The sequence below is a fragment of the Apteryx rowi genome, unplaced genomic scaffold (assembly GCF_003343035.1).
Source record: "Apteryx rowi isolate R43461 unplaced genomic scaffold, aptRow1 scaffold_274, whole genome shotgun sequence".
NCBI classification, from domain to species: Eukaryota; Metazoa; Chordata; class Aves; order Apterygiformes; family Apterygidae; genus Apteryx; species Apteryx rowi.
Genome location: NW_020449130.1, coordinates 446,169 through 466,133, shown reverse-complemented (window position 1 = coordinate 466,133; position 19,965 = coordinate 446,169). Strand labels below are relative to the sequence as shown.

The 19,965-nt window shown below is 39.3% G+C and overlaps 1 protein-coding gene across 1 annotated transcript in view; it reads left to right on the top strand.

The window, feature by feature from the left end:
- Nucleotides 1–6,342: 6,342 nt before the first annotated feature.
- CCNY (cyclin Y) overlaps nucleotides 6,343–19,965 on the top strand; it is a 113,633-nt gene continuing 100,010 nt past the window's right edge. The window contains exon 1 of the mRNA XM_026068531.1: nucleotides 6,343–6,360. The gene's annotated coding sequence lies outside the window, so the exon portion shown is untranslated. The remainder of the gene's footprint in view (nucleotides 6,361–19,965) is intronic.

The window sequence follows — 19,965 nt, the reverse complement described above, 5'->3', positions numbered from 1 at the left end:
AAAAAAAAAAAAGTACATATATGCAGAGTGCTGGGCAATGGACCTTACTTATTTATAAACGTCTCTATTGGATTTGGACCGCTGCTGATTCAGGAAAGTTAGTCTGTCTGTAGGATTGTTCTGGATGACGTTCCTGTATTTCCCAGGCAGAAGGTCATGTGCTGGTGTGCTACAGAACCGTATGCCGGTATGTGAGCAGCAGACACGCGCACATACTTGGCACTAATGTTGCTGGGCCTGGGCTACACTGAGAGTCTGTGAGCACACTGTGACAAAGTTGAAATCCCTGGACCTTCTGCAATGCAATTGGAGCTGCTGCGTAAATTGAGATATGGGAATTTTGCAGGTTGTAAATGTTTCTCTGAGTCCTGGAATATATAAATACCAGTTTGATGTGAATGCACTGAAACCATCAACTCTGCTTCCTACTCTTGGTTTTGGGAACAGACAGTGGAGGGGAACAAGTCAAGCTATTGCTTGACAAAGTTAAACAAGTTAAAGCTGTTATGTTAGTATGTGCTTTTAATCTTCTATTTGATTTTCTGCCGAAGTCCTATCTTAATAGAGAAGTTTTCCTTACCTAAGAGCAGCGTGTGAAGAGGAAGAGAAACTGGAAACATAAAGCTTGTTTGAACAGTTTCATTTGTGCTGCACTGTTAGCACACTGACAAGGAAACTGGACTTAGAGGGAAACCATTACTACTGGATAAAAAGAAGTGTTTTCTTCTAGAAAAGGTGTCTTCCAGAATATCCTGGACTGGATTAGTCGGACAGCTTTATTAATTACAAAAAGTCTATGTCACACTGTACACTTGCACTGGAGGTCCCTGCTCAGCTGGTTTTCTCATCTTTAGACAAGAGAAGCTGCAGAACTCCAAATGGTTGTTGATAATTAGTGTATAAATCTTTTTCTTTCAGGAAAAAACAGAAAGGAGCACTTGAGACATCCGTGAAGTTACAGGAAGTGGCCAGAAGTAGGTAGCAGCAAGCRGTAACAAAGAGATGAGAACAATAATTATATCCCTTTTTGTCTACTTACTGTCATATCCAGACTTTGTAAAGTAGCATTAGACAACACAGAGATTTTATTGCAATTTCAGGAACGACTGAAGAGGGCTTTAGAACTATGATAGAAGCTATTATAAAAATAGGCAAGATTTTAAACCTCAGATTTTTAACTGGGTAAGGGGCAGCTTCAAAAATATCACCAAGGTAACATTTTGTAGGTTTTCTGTTATGTTCCTCATTAGACTTCAAACCAAGATATGCAAACAGACATCTACAGAGATTAAATCTTTTTTTTAATTGTCTAAAAATTGCTGTGATAGGAGGGGAGAGTAAAAGTATTTTTTAAGCAAGATTCTAGATAGGCTTTAGATAAAATACATAAAAATTAGGGTGTAGAGTATCTTTCTTGAAATGTAATCTCTGACAAGTTTCTTCTATTCACTGGAAATAAAAGGGCATCAAAACATTAATTACACAAACGCATGAACGCTTGACTGCAGTGTCAGATTGCAGTACCTCTTCCTTCTTGAATACCTGCCTTGTGAGTAAGTGCAGTACAATGTGGGGGGTGCTAGTTTGTTTTTTTTGTTTTTTGTTTTTTATTTATTACTATATTATTTTAAGGTACCATCATATTTGATAAGCACATCCACTTTCACCCATGAGGCTAGTCCACATCTCAGCTCTGGTTTAACCTCTGAATTTTCTCTACCCTACAATACAGAATTTTTGTAATTAATAAAGCTGTTTGACTAACCCAGTCCAGGATCTTCGAGAAGACACCTTTTCTAGAAGAAAACACTTATTTTTATCCAATCATAAGGGATTTCCCTATCACAGAATCACAGAATTGCTGAGGTTGGCAGGGACCTCTGGAGATCATCTAGTCCAACCCCCCTGCTCAAGCAGCGTCACCTAGAGCACATTGCACAGGATTGCATCCAGGCGCGTTTTGAATATCTCCAGAGAAGGAGACTCCACAACCTCTCTGGGCAACCTGTTCCAGTGCTCTGTCACCCTCACAGTGAAGAAGTATTTCCTCATGTTCAGATGGAAGCGTCTGTGTTTCAGTTTGTGCCCGTTGCCTCGCGTCCTGTCTCTGGGCACCACTGAAAAGAGTCTGGYCCCATCCTCTYGACACCCTCCCTTCAGATACTTGTACACGTTRATAAGATCYCCTCTCAGCCTTCTCTTCTCCARGCTAAACAGGCCCAGCTCTCTCAGYCTTTCCTCATAAGAGAGATGCTCCAGTCCCCTAATCATCTTTGTRGCCCTTCGCTGGACTTGCTCCAGTAGTGCCACATCCCTCTTGTACTGGGGAGCCCAGAACTGGACGCAGTACTCCAGATGTGGCCTCAGCAGGGCTGAGTAGAGGGGGASAATCACCTCCCTCGACCTGCTGGCAACACTCTTCCTGATGCACCCCAGGATMCCATTGGCCTTCTTGGCCACAAGGGCACATTGCTGCCTCATGCTTAACTTGGTGTCCACCAGCACTCCCAGGTCCTTCTCCGCAGAGCTGCTTTCCAGCAGGTCAACCCCCAACCTGTCCTGGTGCATGGGGTTATTYCTCCCCAATTCCTCTATATAAAAAGTCCAGTTTCCTTTTTAGTGTGCTAACAGCGCTCTCCAACACACAGAGGAGCAAAAATGAAACTGTTCACACAAATTTAATGTTCTCAGTTTCTCTTCCCCTTCGCACACCAAACATTACAGGCATTTCAGCAGAGAGTGTTCTGCCAGCATTGGACTCTCKTGTAGCTTCTGTGTCTTGCATTCACGGGTGTGTTGAGCTGCAGGAGCTGTGCCAGTGACGACAACACAACAACGCAGACTGTGTTTCTGCTCAGAGGTGGCTGTATTTAACTGATGAGTGAACAGAGGCCACTAAAAAGCTTTACTCCTGCTAAAAGCTATGCTTTTTAACTCAAAAGTGTTCAGTGATGGGCACTGAGCTCCGGCTAGGCAGGTGAAGGCACTACAGAAGGCTTTTAGGTTTTACAAAACAAAAGTCCTTTTTTTTGGCATTTACCATCTCGGTTCTTTCTTCTGTTTTAACTGTGGTGTTAGAGAGTGGAAGATGTTGCTCTAATTAAAGAAAAAAATTACAAGCAAGTGTTAATATTGTTAATTCTGGTTTCTGTTTGTGCTGTCAGCTAACCAAGATATAACCATTTTCTTTGTGAGGCTATTCTTCTGTCAGCTTGATAAAATTAAGTTAGCCCTCAGCCCACCAGTAAGTATCTCCAGTTTTATTTGTATTGCTATTGGAGTATTCTTTATGTATTAATTACTTTTCATGCTTAAAAGGAAATTTACTGTTATCCATGAATATTGCTCCTTTTCTAATTCTGTTGGACTTCCTTACCTTGAGCTGACTGCTGTGCAGAAATCCCTGTAGACTACTGAAGAATTGTCTGCTGTCTGGATTATCTGTTCTGGTTTTCTTCTTGCTCCGAATAGATAAATATTCTGGTTTTGAAATGAATAAATTTTCAGAAGCTTCTAGTTATAATTGAAAGGCTACCAATTTACCTCTAACCTTTTCCATGCTAAGTGATCCTTTATAGTCGTCTTGACTCTTTGATTTTTTTTTTTTGTTTCTCTATTGTTATGTGAAAAATTTCTTTCTGCATATGGTAAGTTCACTGTTTGCTTGTATGCTTAGCTGTGTTTTTGCTTTTAATTTTTACTAATTTGAGTAATCCTAGTAATCCTTCTCTAATAACAGTGACAATTTTCATGTATGTGCAAGCATGGTGTAGATTTAGGATCTTGTGCTTAACTCCTTATTAAAATCAYGGAGAACAGTTTGGGGTTTCTAACACTACAGAATACTGAGAACTGTAAGATACATGAAAAACAAGACAAAGTGGTACAGAGGCCAAAAATACTGTTATGGAGATTCAAAGCAACTACAGTATCTAAGCTTATTAAGTATATTTGATATGGAAAGTTAACATGGATGAATTTTTTCAAAACAGACACATCACCTTGAAATATAAGTGTTTTAAAAAATGATATTAACAAGTTTAAGTGTCCTGTTAAAGAACTGATCCGAATTAACTTAAATATGTATTTTTTTATAATTTTAGTTTTGTTTAAAGAATTCATTCCTTTATTTGATTAGTCATGCAAATTAACTTTTTCACAACTGTGAATCTGTTATTTTTATTCTTGTAATTTTGATGTGATTAGTTACATGCAACTGAAATTAAAATTGATTTAAGTAGTTCTACTGTTGTCCTGATTTTTGAATGAGGAATTCTGCCCCCACAGGAAAGGCCAGATATGTGTGACATTTGTAACAGTTGTTAAATCAGAATAATGGGGATCTCCTTTTTTCAAATACAGTTTTCTCATTTTTTTCTGTTATGCTCCTCTGTTTGCAAAATGGACATGCACAAAGAGAGGAATCAAAATCTTACTGTAAGGAAATGCACCACAAGATATCAGCGAGAACAATACAAGTGTGCATTGTTCTCATGAGTTGGAGGGGAACTGCTGCTGTAAAAGATGTGSTTATTACTCAGTTAAAATAACTTGCTGGGATGGCACTGTGGAATTAAGATACAGGAACTCGATCATTAAAACCTCTCTTGTAGCATCAAAATGTATAAAAGATTTGTCTGGGTTATTTTCCTCTTCTCTTTGAAGAAAAAATGGTTTAGTAGACTTCAAGTATATAATTGAATTGCCTTTTAAGCAGGGAATTCCAGCTGTGTTATTTTTAGGGAAACCTTTATCAAAATTACATCTATGCCTATCTATTACATGTATGCCTTAGCACTTAAGTGTTTAAAATGTTAGAAAATGATTTTGTAGTTTTTTATTGATTAGCAATGTTGTTGGAAGATATATTTTCCACTAAAAAAAAAGCAGCCTTATCCTGTTGTTTGATGCTGCAGTACTGAGAGTGTTCATTTTCTAGCAAAACTAAAGTTGGAACAGAATTGTAAGTGTGCTGAGAACAAAAAAACTTCAGGGATAACCATGGTCTCTGTGGGCACATTGATCTGTTGGAAGGAATATCCGAATGTTTTGTCTAGCTGGAGAAACTTAATCCCTGAGTAATGAATTTCTGTAACAGATTATTTTCCTTTCCTAAATTTATTTATTTACAGACTTTTGAGCATGCTAAATTATGCTGATGCTAATTCCAGATAAACTGATGACACCTGCTCTGATTTATCTCAACACTGTAATCCCTTTTAAGGGCTTGAATCTGCCTTTTTAATCTGCAGGCTCATGTCATGGGGTCTCCTTTCAAAGATGCTTGTGTGTGCGTTGAAGTTGATTGCTGATATCGTTTGAGACCATGGCAGACTGGAGCCTGATGAGTTTTATCTTTGTCTGCCATATTGTGTCTATGGTAGGCAAAATTCCTGGTATAATCATTTTACTTTCATTTTTTTAAAAAGTTGTGCCAGTCAGTTATTTTCTATGGAACCAATACAAGGAACCTATACAAAGCTACAGTTTTGAAGTAATCTTTCTTGTGCAACTGATRCAAAACTGTCATTTAAACACTGGGCTTCAGAAATGTGCAGAAGACTCCAAATTTTAAATATTTATGAAATGATGAGGATGTTTATTGAGTAATGGTACTGTGTAGCATAAAATATATAGAGAGCTTTGTTTTTGCCGCTGGAGACTGGTAGCAGATAAGAATTGTGTATTTATTCCCTGAGTCTTAAGAGGCCAGTGAGACAGTGGGCTGGGAGTATGCCGCTCTGTGGAGAATTCCCTGCCCCAAACCTGATGGGACAGAAATAAAGCAAACTTGCATCCTTGCTGTGCATGTTGGCCCTGTTTCATGGGGATATGAGGGTCTTTCAGACCTTAGCAGTATCAGCGATCAGAGCTGACCTTAAGATCTTGGCACAATGGAAAGGGGAGTCTGGCATGCTCTGAGAGAGAAGTTGGATAGGCTTTCCTTGCTGTGCAGGTGAAGGTAGCGCCGTTGCATTTCTCTGTGAAGTCCCTGGGTTAGTGTGGTAGAGGAAAGAGCAGTTGTCTTCTTTTTTTGCCACTGTGAATGCTGAATTATTGCTTCTTCCCTTTTGGGAAGCTGTTAGGGGTAGACTTAAGGTGGAGCCACTGTGAAGCTCCACCCTTAGGGTCCCTGTATCCCAGTCTTTATCGGAAGAGAACTTTATAGGTTCAAAAGTTCACATAAAAACAAATCCTGAACCAGTTGTCCCTTTCTGCAAGGTGGATGGATGACTAGAAGAGGCTGTATCTTATGTTGTGAAGCARCACTCTTGTCTAACAGAAGATGAATAAATAATTTCTAACAGGTATACAGCTTTTACAGAGAGAGGAATTGAAACTTCTTGAATAAAGGCAAAAGTGGGTATCATCTATTAAAAATATATGGGTAGACATGATAACTGAAGTGTTGAAAATTCTTAAATCACTCTGTTGGGCTTTTCTAATGTGTTTTTTTTTGTTGTTGTTGTTTTTTTGTTTTGGGAATTGTAAAAACAAACAAAGATCCCAAAATCTTAGTATGAAACTGACCCCTTTGAATGAGCAGTACCCTGTGCCTTTGCTTAAAGGGAGATCTGTTTTGCATTTAGTCATCTATGTTTGTTCTCTGTGCGGTAGAAATATTTTGTAAGATCTCTTTCAGAGTTACGTGACACTTGCAGCGTTTACCTACGTAGAACAATGTCAAAGATAGGCAGTGAACTGAGTATGAAGTTCCTGTCACCTCCAATCTGACTCGTGTGGAGTTAGCACATTTCATGCCAGAACTTGTTTAATTCTGAGATACTATAAGAGTAGGACCCCATTAATCTTTCAGTATCAATAGCATTTTTAATGGTTTGATTGATAATGCATACATTATGGCATGTTGCTACCTTGAGAGGGCTAAAAACTGCCGTCAGCAAACTGACTATGAGAAGGAGCTTTTTTTTTTTTTTTTGAAGTAATTCTTGTTACCACTGAGGCTACCACAAAATGAACCTGACCTTAGCTAGCACTAAGTGCAAATACTGGAGCTCTGTGAAGATCTGGTTTTCAGGTTTGTGCAAATAAGCACTGGCAACAACTAAGCAAGTGATAACTGTCTAAATCACAGTCAGTYGACCTCTTGCACGAGGTGAGTCTGTAACATATTGCAATACCTGTTAGTAATGAATTTAATATTACTTTGTCTTAATCGTCCTAAAACACTTTTTCTGTTTTGGATGCGCTCCCTCCCCCCAGTAAATGATCCATGTAGATCAGGGGTGCATAACTTGCACCTTTCAGATGGCATCTGGCCTGATGGGACAGTTCATGTAAGCTGTGGCTCACCTCTGGCTGCCCTTTTTTCTGAGCACCTTGCAAAGTCTCTGCCAGTTTCCAACTCACTGAAATATGTAGTGGTTAAGGCCATGTGATGTGGAGGGGTCGTGTGTGCCCCTCAGTCCCTCAGGCAGGGTGTTGCTCTGTGTAGCAACATTGGGCTGTACCGGCATAGAGAAATAGGAAATGCTATGTGTGCTTATTCACAGATGCAGAACTGAGATTTCCTGTTATGTATGTGATGCCTAAAATCAAATTGTATTGCTCTCACGTATTTATTTACTCATTTGGTAATGATTGGAATTGAGAACATTTAAATATTATCTGAACTGATTTGATTGATGAGAATGTGTTCTCCTTTTCCCCTGACTAAAAGGCCATTGAAGTAAAAAACCTGGCCCTGACTTCTGTCACTGCTGTATTGGAAATGTAACTAATGCACAGAAAAACCTTTAAATTGTGATTCTGAATCACATGTATGTTGTCACCTTTTAATTACAGTTACTTTTTCCCTGATTGTTCTATCTTCTGAAAACAAGTTGTTGGACTTTGGGTTGTCCGTTGGATATCTTAATATAACCTATTCTTTAAAGTTGACAAGAATGTTTTAATTTTTAAGAATGAGCAATTTGAAGCTAAGATCTGTTTCTCATAGGTTAGTAAAATTGGGAGGAAAGTGATCCAATTTCAGCTTTTTGTATTTGTTGAACTTAGGGTTTCTATAACTTTATATAACTGGGTAAAATATATTTACAATTATTTTCTGGTTGCATAAACGCTTATCTCCTTTCTGGTGGCGTGTAAATGAGTTTATTTTAAATATACTGCCTTTTTAGAGGGGAAAGTATCTTGTAAGTAGGAAGATGTTTGCCAAAGGGAGATGTTTGACTGGAGAGAGCTCTCCTGCGCCAACATGTTTGTGCAAAGTGTGTGACCTTTCCTGCCTGCAAATGGTCACCCTTCCCAGTGTTTGCTTTTCTCTGTGTTGAAGTTTGTTTTCCTTTTGAGCTGAAATAAAGCCAACTGTTGATTTGGCCTTGGCTGTCTTTTAGTCTCAAGTTTTTTTCAGTTTGTCCTTTCCTTTGATTTTTGTATAAAATTTCAGTACTAGTGCAATAAAGGAGGAAAAAGAGGAAAAATAAAACATTTCTTGCTTTTTGGTCTGTGAGGTGACAGGTGAGATTTCTGCGTCTGAAGCACCGTCCTCCTTGGCCTTCTCTCTTGTCCTTTGGTTCTCTGGTTAAGTTCACTTTCAAGAGTGAATTAAGAACTTTTTCCTTCCTTATCAGAGTAAGATAGCAAAAAGTTTAGCAGGATAACAAGGCATAAAGGAAGTGGCTAGAACTTTGCGTGTGCTGATTTTCTTTTTCTTTTAGGACTGTTGCTCTTTTTGGTGGAGTTGACAGAAACCAGTTGGTCAAATGATGGGCTAACAGCCTGAACCATTTACTAGTGATGTGACATTTGTAGTGAGTGCAGCTCATTTCTGCAGGCAGTCTGTAGTTTCCTTGGTCAGAGAGGTGGAGGGGGTGAGTGGAGGCCTGGGGATGGTGGGGGAGAAGGGGAATGGGTAGAGGTGGCAGCTTGCTGCGCCTGGGAGAGGAAAGCCTAGAGAGGCTGCTGAAATGACGCCGCACGCYGATGCAGCGGCTGCTGGAGAGCGGCCAACATTCCTGGCGCATCGCTGTGGGAAAGCGCAGAGGCCGAAATGCAGGGTTGTTAATCAGGAGGCTGTGCTGGAGAAGGTGGGGGGAGAGCTGAGCGGGGATGCAGGGAAAGCGCATTGGTCACTGACTTGGCRTTAGTTTGTTAGCTTCTCCTGCTCTCCTTGTCCTTGTGGCGTGCAGACTGGTAAACAGGAGATTCAGTACCTGTTGGGTGATTTCTTTGATCTTGTCCTCCCAGTGCGGGACTAGGGTTTTTGGGGATGCTCAGCAGGAGTAAATTATCTGTGCAGAGCTCTGAGTAGCAGGAAGGGCCCTAGTGGGTGGCTGGCTTGTCTGGATTCTAGTTTTTCTTGTGCCTGTGGAGACTTCTGAACCTTCATATGGTGATTAATTTTAATCTAAAAGGAAGGAAATGGGAGGGAAGATATGGATCTCTGGGTGTCTCAGCTGGACTGATCACCTGATTGCYGCAGGCTTAAACAGTCCTGGGAACTTTATTGTTACGTTTCCACCCAAGTCTCTGGGAGGGCTGCCTGTCCCTGTGAGGCCATCCCAGTAGCCTAGCAGAAGACTACAGCTGGACAGCTGTGTGTGCACATGTTTCTCTGGTAAAGAGGGAGAAAACTGAATAGGGAGAGGCTTGTCACCCTTTGTTTGTGGCTGACTTTTTGTTGTCTTTTTTGCTTTATGAGATATTCTGCAGTGGAACCGGGGGAGGAAAGCACATGATGTTTTACAGCACAGGGTATATCTGAGTCTGGCAGTGATGGAGGAAAAGATGCCAGTAAGTCACATGAAACACACTAGAATGCACTACCCAATAATTTCGGGATAGGAATATACATAGGCCCCAGTGCTACAAAGGAGTTTGCTTGTTGGAGCTTCTGTTGAAGTTCCAGAAGCGTTGCAGAACCAGACCTTGGTGAATGAATAAAAGAGGAAACTACTGGATTTAACTTGATGAGTGGTTTGCAGATGACTGTTACACTAGACCTTACTTAAAGTGTGCTTTGTTTCCTGTGTAAAGCAGAAGTTTCTGCAAGAGCATTTGAAGCGTTTACTGTTTCCCAATGAACAGTTAAGGTTTCTCAAACCTGTTTTCACTTTTTATGTAGCACTAAATTTTAAGTCAGTTGTAAACGTGATATAAAAGCTTAGTGGGCCAGAATGTGATAGCTTACCTATTGCGATATTAACAGTTCTGAAATTCAGTTCTTTCTTTTTAGCTAGAATGTACAAATATCACAAACAAGTTCTTGGATGCTTCTTTGCATTTGCATAACTTGATTACATATACAAAAATCTGTCAATCTGACCTAAAAGTTGGGTTAAAAATTGTAGTGTTTTTACTCAAATTTGCCATAAAGTATGAAATCAATTTCTCAAAAAATAATGCATTTAACATGTTTCTAACATACGTTTGCAAAATGATGCTGGAAGCAGATATTGTTCAGTAATGTTTATGGCCTTTAATAACAATTAGCATCATAACCATTTATTACAAATTCTCCTCTAGAAGATGAGGCAAAACCCATAATGCAATATATCTGGGAAATTATGTGGTTCTCTGTTTCTGTGTAGTGCTTAGAGCCAGATGCAGTATAGGCTAGATGCTCAGACTTTTGTTGTATGGTAAGAGTAAATCATAATTACATCTCCGTGTGGTTAATGGCTTGTGCCGATACGATGGTAGAGTTTTGTGTAGTGTTGGTTTTGCTCATTCTTCCTCATTTCTGTAATAATTCTTGAGCAAAATTGAGATGTAAATTGATAATTAAAAAGCAGAAAGCCTACTTTCCTGTTTTTATATATATTTTTACAAAAATAAGATGCAGGAAAAATGAGATGTGATAGTTCTAAAATCTTCTTGAAATGGGAATCAGTTCAGCTTAGTGGCTACTGGTAATACTTCCATTATTGTACTTAACTCGTAAATCCAAATTAAAGCTCAATAAATACACTTTTTCTTTTGTCTTCAACATAACTAAAACTGCTTTTACTGAACTAGTAAGAACCAATAAATGCCCCTTTACCTAATTTAAACATTTTCATTACCTTTATTCACATCAGTGTAGCTTGACAAAATAAGAGAAATGACTAAAGTAACATTTTATCATTTTCTAGTATGATAAAAATGAAAAGAAAGAAGGAATAAATGTGTAGCAAATTCTGTAAGTTAAGGGCTTGCCTCCATTAGGATGTGAGGTATCTTACTGGTAAGCAAACAAACAGAAGGGCAGGACTGAGGCTTGAGGGCTGCATATAGCAGTGTAATTAAACACGTATGTTTTTCAGTAGATACCAACTAGTGAAAATCACAGTCGCACAGCATCAGGAGTGCAATGTTGAAATTAAATATATAGAGGAGGGTTTCCGGTCTCTTGTTTTAAATTATAGCTAAAACAATCTTTGGGATAGTTTTGGCTCAAATAATGGTAGTGATTTCACCCAACTCCCTACAGACATTCTCCCCTGGGCCCACTAATTTTTACTTATTATGGTTTAACCATAAAGTGCATGGCATTTTCTTGGTTTCCATCATAGTTGGAAAAATATACTGTGAATATTTTACTGCATAAAAAGTAGGCTATATAAATAGGAGATGCACTGGCTCCTAAAATCCTTCCTGTTCTCTCACATTGTCCTGAAATGGGAGGTATTTTGTAGGATCGTGTTTAATTCCTGTCTGAAAAATAATGGTTTCTATAAATCCCTATAAATGTGAATGTCCCCTGCCCCACCTTGCGTGGGAAAGCTGAACAAACTTGAAGTCTTGTTGTTTATTATATTCTCTGAGAATGAATGGAGACTGTTAAGAGCAAGCCAAAGCCTAGTAGACAGTCACAGAGGTAATTACAAGTATTTGTAGTTTGTTGCAATCTTCTTTTTTTTTTTTTTGACAGAGGTTTTGATATTTATCCTTAGTTCTTGCTGCTTTACCCTATGCAGTTTAACTGAAATGGCATTAATTATGAAGTTAGATAATAAAAATTCAGAGGGCAATGAGATGATTGTTCCTTAAACCAATACAAACTGAGATGCTCTCTACAGCAATTAGCTGTGCTGTAAAGTTCTTCTACCATGAGTCTTGTTCAGAGAAGCACAGTATTCTCATGTGTCCTACCAGGAACTGTCAGCTGCTCCAGGTTAAATGAAMTGATTTTTAGTGATGTTTTCAAGGGACTTGGGCTGAGACCATCATGCTTACTCTATTTTAGATTTCAAAGTAGAATCCCAGAAGTGAAATATCTTTCAGCCCACACAGCTCCCATCATACGGATCAATAACATCGGCCTTTTTCATTATTGAGCCAAGTTAATCCAGAGAACCTCGTTCTGATTATTTTTCTTTTTCAGATGATTGATCACTGTGTTTCTGTACTCACGATTGCAAAGTTAGTACAGGGATTCTTCTTCACACTTTAACATTTCTAACATTTACTTCTGTCAACTTAGAATTTTGGGTCAGTGGCTCACAGTTACTTAAAGGTAGGCAGGCAATGGATGGTCTTTAGTGACTTTCTTCTTTTTATTCCTCATTAGCAAATACAATGAGTATAGACTGTTAGTGTCCTCAGTGAAAATAGAAAGGACAAATTCTATTTTACATTTGAAAATCTGCCACAATGACATGAATGATGTTTTAATTCATTTTTTTCCATGACAACACGCTCTTCTCCTCCCATCTTCTTCTCTTTCTTTCCACCAGTATCTGTTGTTGTCAGATCCTGTATTTGTTTTCAGTGTTTTTGCTTGTGTTTGAGAGAAGCTGGTTTGGAATGTTGTCATATGAACCGAAAGCCACGTTTTCAAACTTGGGTGCTTGAAGTTAGTCTTTTAAATAAAAGAAGCCCAGTTATTAGAGGTGGGCTGAGCATATGTTATTTCAGTGGAAGCTGTAGATGACCAGCATGTTAACCTGCTTTGATTTAGGAGCCTAACCTTAGATAAGCATTCAACTTTGAAACAACTCTCTGTGTTTATGCTTTAATGAAACTGAATGGCAAACAGTTATTTGTTCTGATTTTTTTAAATGTATAAATACTGCAAAGATTATGCTTTTAAATCATTTAAAGCTCTCTCTGTGGTGAGATCTGTACTGATTTCCCCTATTTTTACCCAGGTTTGATAATGAATCTCTTGGTTTGTTGGTAGTCTGTTAAATGTTAATGTGCAGCAGGTGTAAATATATGTAATTTTTTTATGCATAATGATTCAAGCACAGACCTGCTTCTGCTGAATGAGACCAGGCTGTAACCTTCTGGTTTTAGTCTGCTGTTTCTGTATGGCAGGTGATGTCTTTGGTAAATGATCTACTGTACTCTTCAAGACTGCAACATAAATAACTCCCTTAAGACAGAAGCAGGAATAGAATTACAGCATCTTCTGAGTATTCATGGTAATGTAATTTGGCTGTTACAGTCCTTTCTTAATGTATAGTCAGCTGGAAAAGTCTCCTAATGCCTTGCCCAGCCTGGGAATTTTATCTCCTGTCCTTTCTCATGATAGATTAATGGAAATAGGCTTTCCAAAAGCTGTGAAACAGATGTCAAAAATGCAGCTAAGAACAGTGACAGTCTGCCTTCTGTGTTTGCTCTTATCATTGGATCTCAGCATGTTTTCAAACCAGGATGAAAGAAACCATGTGCATACAACAATTCCTTTTGCTTGTGGTGGGTGTTTATTGTTAAGTATTGTCTTCAAAATATTCTTGGTATATTAAAAATAAGAACAGTAGAAAGAAGCTTTTTTGAATGAGTATCTGCAGTGCACTGATGAGTCTGTTGCCTTAATCACTGATGTGCATGCTGGTGTGTAAGAGTTCAAAATGTTACCTGCTGTTCTCCAGCCTTCCTTTCTCGGGAAATGAAAAAAAAATGTGGGGAACTTTTTTTCAAGAAACAGATTCTAAATTGACTTTCATTTTTAATGTTTGTTTATTTATTTATGATCTGTTTTTGTTTTTGTTTATGGTCTTTTATTTATTTATGATATTTTTGATCATTTATTTATGAACTCAGAGTGTTTATTAGTCTAGGAGTTTGCAATTTGGAAAACATATGGAAACCAAAGAAGGACACTGGAAGTTTGCCTCACCTTTAGAGGATATTTTTTCCTTATATCCTCTTCAGTCTAGTCTGTTCTTTACATATTATCCTTAGGTTAATGTTTTAGGGCTTTGGAAGAGGAAAATAAATATCACCATAAAAAGATTGTGAACTGAAAACAGCTTTGAACAGTGTTTATAAAGTGTGCTCTGTTCTGAATTACCTAAATGTTTACAGTGTCTTAATTCCTGGAACATTTGCACATATGTTACAGTTATGGGCTAGTTCAGTTAAAGATATTTTTATTCTTAGAGTCAATATTTAGTGTCTTGTTTCCCTTAATGTGTATGAAAATGGCTGAGTATCCAAATAGAAAATGCCTCCAGTTACTCAGTAGCATAACACTCATATTATGTTCTAGATAAAAACAGCTGCATTATAATTTTATTTCTTGCCATGACTCTGTTCCCATTTACAATTTTTTTTGTTATTTTTAATTAGGATGTAAGATTTTATGAGCCTATAGAGTTTATGGGTGGAGTTTTTGCTGCTTACATGAGTCTGAGCAGACACAGGCTTTAAAGTAGTGTTGTTTCATGAAGATTAGATTGATGTTAATTTACCATGAAGAAAAAAATGCTGCAGAATTTACCACCCATGCTGACTCTCTGTAGCCTTTAACTGAAACAGAACCATGCTGCTGATAGCTTTGCAAAGATTTTGAGAGAGCCTGCAGATAAACATTGGGTTATTAAGCAGGTTATTTTTCATGTCCTGGAAGTCAGGGACTGTGGCCTTGTATTGGCAGTAAGGAATGATGAGCCCTGCTTCTCCAAATAAAATACCAATTTGAATTTATAATGTAAAGTACTGTTAATATCCAATACTTGAAATCTTTATTTTTTAAAAATAATTAGTTGCTAATTGCTGCCATTAAGAAATAAAGTTCTGAACACTTTGTGGCACAGTAAAATGTGTCAATGGCAAGTGCATGGGAAGGAACTTACTGAAAGTGTCTACTGACTGTCCTGTTGATTTATTTTTAAAATCTTGAAGCCTGGATATAATTCCCACCTCTGGCTTAGTCTTTCCCATCAGGGATTTGACATAGAGATGACTCGCTGCAAATCATTTTGTGATTCACTGTTGCTGTGCAAATGGCTTGGGTATTTGGAGGTGCTCTTTTTCCAGGCATCCCCCACCACGTGACAGGTTCTGGCGTTTTAAGTGAGTGTAGGAAATCCCTCCATTGGCTGAGAGATTGGAAGTACCTTGTTATCACCAGATATGCTTCTCACATGTACAGTTACAGTTATAGAAAAGTGTGTTTGAATTCACATTGTTGAATAGAGAAAGAGTTTGTAGAAACACCATGTTCAGGTAAGTTAGGCGCAAGAATCTCCCTCAGGTAAAATAAGACTTAATTTGGCACTATGGAAATCTCAGCATTTATCCTCATATACTCCTTTTTTTACTTTGTTGTAGTGAAACAAAATTGAAGAAAATGTTTATCCTTAAAAGATAAATATATTTGAGAGAGACATTCAACCCCTTAATCTGAACACATAGAAGACTCACCACATCAATAGATAAATTGCTTTCAAAGGTTAATTATTCTCACAGCTAAAAATAAATTTTATCTAAATCTATCTCAGCTTCCAGCTATTAGACTTTGTTATGGCTTTGATAATACATTATATTACATATAATATGTATGCATTTGTCCCTGCGACTTCCACTTTAATTTTTTTTTTCCCCTTAAAGACTTCAGTGCTCATCAAAATAATCCTGCCAGTAGTTTCTGGGCACTGTGATTTCTCACTTAATCACACCTCTCACGGCTAATTTAATCATTACCAGAATGGTAAATTATATTTTTATTCTTTAGTCTTTTATTCCATTAAGTAATTGATCGGTTTTAAGTGCAGTCACTAATCTTCCCAATCCAACCCACTTACCAGCCGTTGTTCTTCCTCACTCTCCAGAAGGAGCTGGCTTTATCCTACCCCTTCTCTCTCCCGGTTGTCCACTGCTCTGATGGTAATAGAGGACAAGCTGCCACGTAGCCTCTGGTACATAATTTAGTCATAATAAGCCTTGCCTGTACTATAGCTTCTGACAGTCTGCGCTTCATGTTGATGAATTACGTCTACCAGGTATGTCATAAAACAACAAAACCTATGAGAACCTTGACAGGACTAAACCAGTCCGGTTTATTACTTTTTAATTCTTAAAGTAGGAGGAGCCAGAATGATTTTCTAGAAGACTGCTTGTGACTGGCTTTGGAGGGATCATGAAGACAAACTGAAACAGCTACAAGCAGTGGTTGGGAGCTCCTTGTGTGCTGGTGACCTGGCTGGGCAAGACTGTGGTTGCAGGTGTTTGGCTTTTGGGGTGGCGAAATTGTGTTCGTTGTGTGCAGAACACTTGTCTGCCGCGAAAGACCTGGCAGCAGGACCTATGGGCATCCTCATCTTGTTTCACATCTGATGCAGTGCGATTTTGGGAAGCAGTCCTTGGACAGTAATATCTTGGGACGGGGGCGATCTGGAAGCAAAGGACTGTGGCTGTCTGCACCTTTGGAAGTTGTTGGCTGAATTCAAGCAGTAAACACCAAAATTTCAAATGACTTGGTAAGGCAAACTGCCAAAGATAAAGCAAGGTTAGTCGTGCTTCTCAAGAGTGCATAAGGCTGTCCGTGGTCTTTCCTGTTTGCTCCGTTTTTAGCAGCAATCAGCATACTCAAACATGTAAGAATGCTACTAAGTGCATTTCATATGTTGCTTTGTGTATACCAGTGCTTTGCAGCCCTGAGTGAGGAATACAGAGGCAGAGGACTATTCCTCTTGTATCATGCAGTCATATAGTTGGGAACAAATCCAGGCATTAGGGACTGTTTTCTGGCAAACTGCCTGGCAGGGATGTTTGGTATTTTAACAATGTTTCTGCCTTGTTTTGGAGAAAGGTTGTGTTTTTAACTGCCCTTCTGATCAGGAAAAAATTAACATATAATTAAATGCAACAACATTGAGATCACATAGCTAAAATAAAAGCCTTAAAAAAAATTGAAAACATGCACACAATGGTAATTTGAATTTTTTTTATTTTCTCTTCTTCGGTGTGGTTTTTTGATGATTTTTCTCATTTGTTCAAGGTGCTTTCATTTTCTTTTTCTCACAAACTTTGGGATACTAAGAGTGTGCAGCATAGACAAGTTTGAAGCTTCTTGTTTTTGCTAGCCTTGTGCAACCTTATATTAAGCTTTGATAGAGCTTTGGAATTAATTAGTTTTCTTCCAAAAAAAATTTGCTGTCCTTATCACACTGGGTTTGAATTTTGAACTTAGGTTTTGTTTTAGTAAGGTGACTTGGGTGTGGGAGGAAAACATCTTTGACGTCTGTCCCAGCTATGTTTGTCTGTAAATATGGTTTTTATAGGGCTAAGCTGTACATTAAGGCAATATGTAAGTTAGATCTGCTATATCAGCTATATCTTTTTAGAAGAAAAAGAAAATAATTTAAACAAAAGCTACAATTTTCTTAAAAGTTTAAGCAAACTCCTGTCTTTTGACCCTCTGTGTAATTCTGATAATTTTTAAATGTCTTTATTGTTTGTTTATTGATCTTATTTTGGAAAATTATTATATTTGATGTAAATGATATTTCACTGTTCTGTGATATCTCTAATATGTCCATAATTATTTGTAGCCTGTGATGACACCTGTTTTTAAGATGTATATTAATTGCAAATGGTCACCGGTAACCTGTGATTTCTGTTACTTTCCTTGCAAACTTGATCTGAATTGGGGGTGCTTTTGTATGATTTCTTGGCATGACTCCTTCACAGAATCACAGAACAGTTGGGGTTGGAGGGCATCTCTGGAGATCATCTGGTCCAACTCGCAAGTTCAAGCAGGGTCACGTAGAGCAGGTTGCTCAGGACTGTGTCCTGTTGGGTTTTGAATATCTCCAAGGATGGAGACTCCACAGCCTCTCTAGGTAGCTTGTTCCGATGTTCAACTACCTGCACAGTGAAGAAGTGTTTTCTTACATTCAGATGGAACTTCCTGTGTTTCAGTTTGTGCCTGTTGCCTTTTGTCCTGTCACTGGGCACCACTGAGAAGAGTTTGGCTCTATCCTCTTTACAACCTTCCATCAGATATTTATAAACATTTATAAGATCCCCCTGAACTTTCTCTTCTCCACGCTGAACAGTTCCAGCTCTCTCAACCTCTCCTCATATGACAGATGCTCCAGTCCTTAATTGTGGCCATTTGCTGGACTCACAACAGTATGTCCATGTCTTCCTTGTACTGGGGAGCCCACAGCTGGACCCAGCACTCCAGATGTAGCCTCATCGGTGCTGAGCAGAGCAGAAGGATCACCTCCCTCAACCTGCTGCAACAGTCTGCCTAATGTAGCCCAGGATACCGCTGGCTTGCTTTGCCACAAGGGTGCATTGCTGGTCCATGTTCAGCTTGTCCACTAAGACACACAGGTCCTTCTCTGCAAAGCTGCTCTCCAGCTGGTCAGCCCCCAGCCTGTACTGGTACGGGGTGTTATTCCTCCCTAGGTGCAGGGCTTTGAACTTTGTGAGGTTCCTCACTGCCCATTTCTCCAGGCTGTTGAGATCCCTCTGAATAGCAGCACACCGATAAGCCACTCCTCTCAGTTTTGTATGGTCTGCAAACCTGCTGAGGGTGCACTCTGTCCCATTGTCCAGGTCATTAATGAAGATGTCAAACAGTATTGGACCCTTTATCAACCCCTGGAGTACTCGCCCCTGGAGTGACTGTTCTCCAGCTGGACTTTGTGCTGCTGATCACAACCCTCTGAGCCTGGCAGTTCAGCCTGTTTTCAGTCCACCTCACTGACTACTTATCTAGCCTGAATTTCATCAGCTTGTTTACAAGGGTGTTGTGGGAGACAGTGTCAAAAGCCTTACTAAATTCACTGCTCTCTCATCCGTCAAGCCACTCATCTCATCACAGAAGGCTATCAGGTTGGTTAAGCATGATTTCCCCTTCATAAATCCATGCTGACTACTCCCAGTCACCTTCCTGTCCTTCAYGTGTCTGGAAGTAGTATCCAGGATTAGTTGCTCCATCACCTTCTCAGGAACTCAGGTGAGGCTGACAGACCTGTAGTTACCTGGATCCTCTTTCTTTCCCTTCTTGAATATCATAGGAATGCCATTTGCTTTCTTCCAGTCCTCAGCAACCTCTCCTGATTGCCATGACCTTTCAAAGATAATCAAGAGTGGCTTTGCAATGACTTGGCTAGCTCTCTCAGCACTTGCAGGTGCATCCTGTCACGCCCATGGACTTGGGTATGTCCAGTGTAAGTGTTGTCTAATCTGATCCTCCTCCACCAAGGGTAAGTTTTCATTGCTCCAGACTTCCCCTCTGGTCTCAGGGGCCTGGGATTCCTGAAGGTTGGTCTTGCTGGTAAAGACTGAAGTGAAGAAGGCATTCAGTACCTCAGCCTTTTCCATGTCCTTTGTCACCAATGCCCCTGACTCATTTAGCAGCAGGCCCACATTTCCCCGAGCTTTCCTTTCACTGCTCTGGTACTTGTAGAAGCCTGTCTTGTTGCCCTTCCCGTCCCTGGCCAGTTTCAACTCCAGGTGTGCTTTAGCTCTCCTAACCACATCCTTGCATGCTCAGACAGTGTTCCTATATTCCTTTGGGTGACCTGTTGCTGCTTCCCCCTCTCATACACTTCCTTTTTGTATCTGAGTTTTGTCAGGAGCATCTTGGTGATTCATGCAGGCCTCCTGCCACCTTTGCTTGATTTCTTGCTTGTTGGGATGGACAGTTCTTGAGGTTGGAGGAGGTGATCCTTGAATATCTACCAGCTCTCTCTGACCTCTCTCCCATTGAGGATCATATCCCATGGGATTCTTCCAAACAGATCCCTGAAGAGGCCAAAGTCTGCTCTCCTGAAA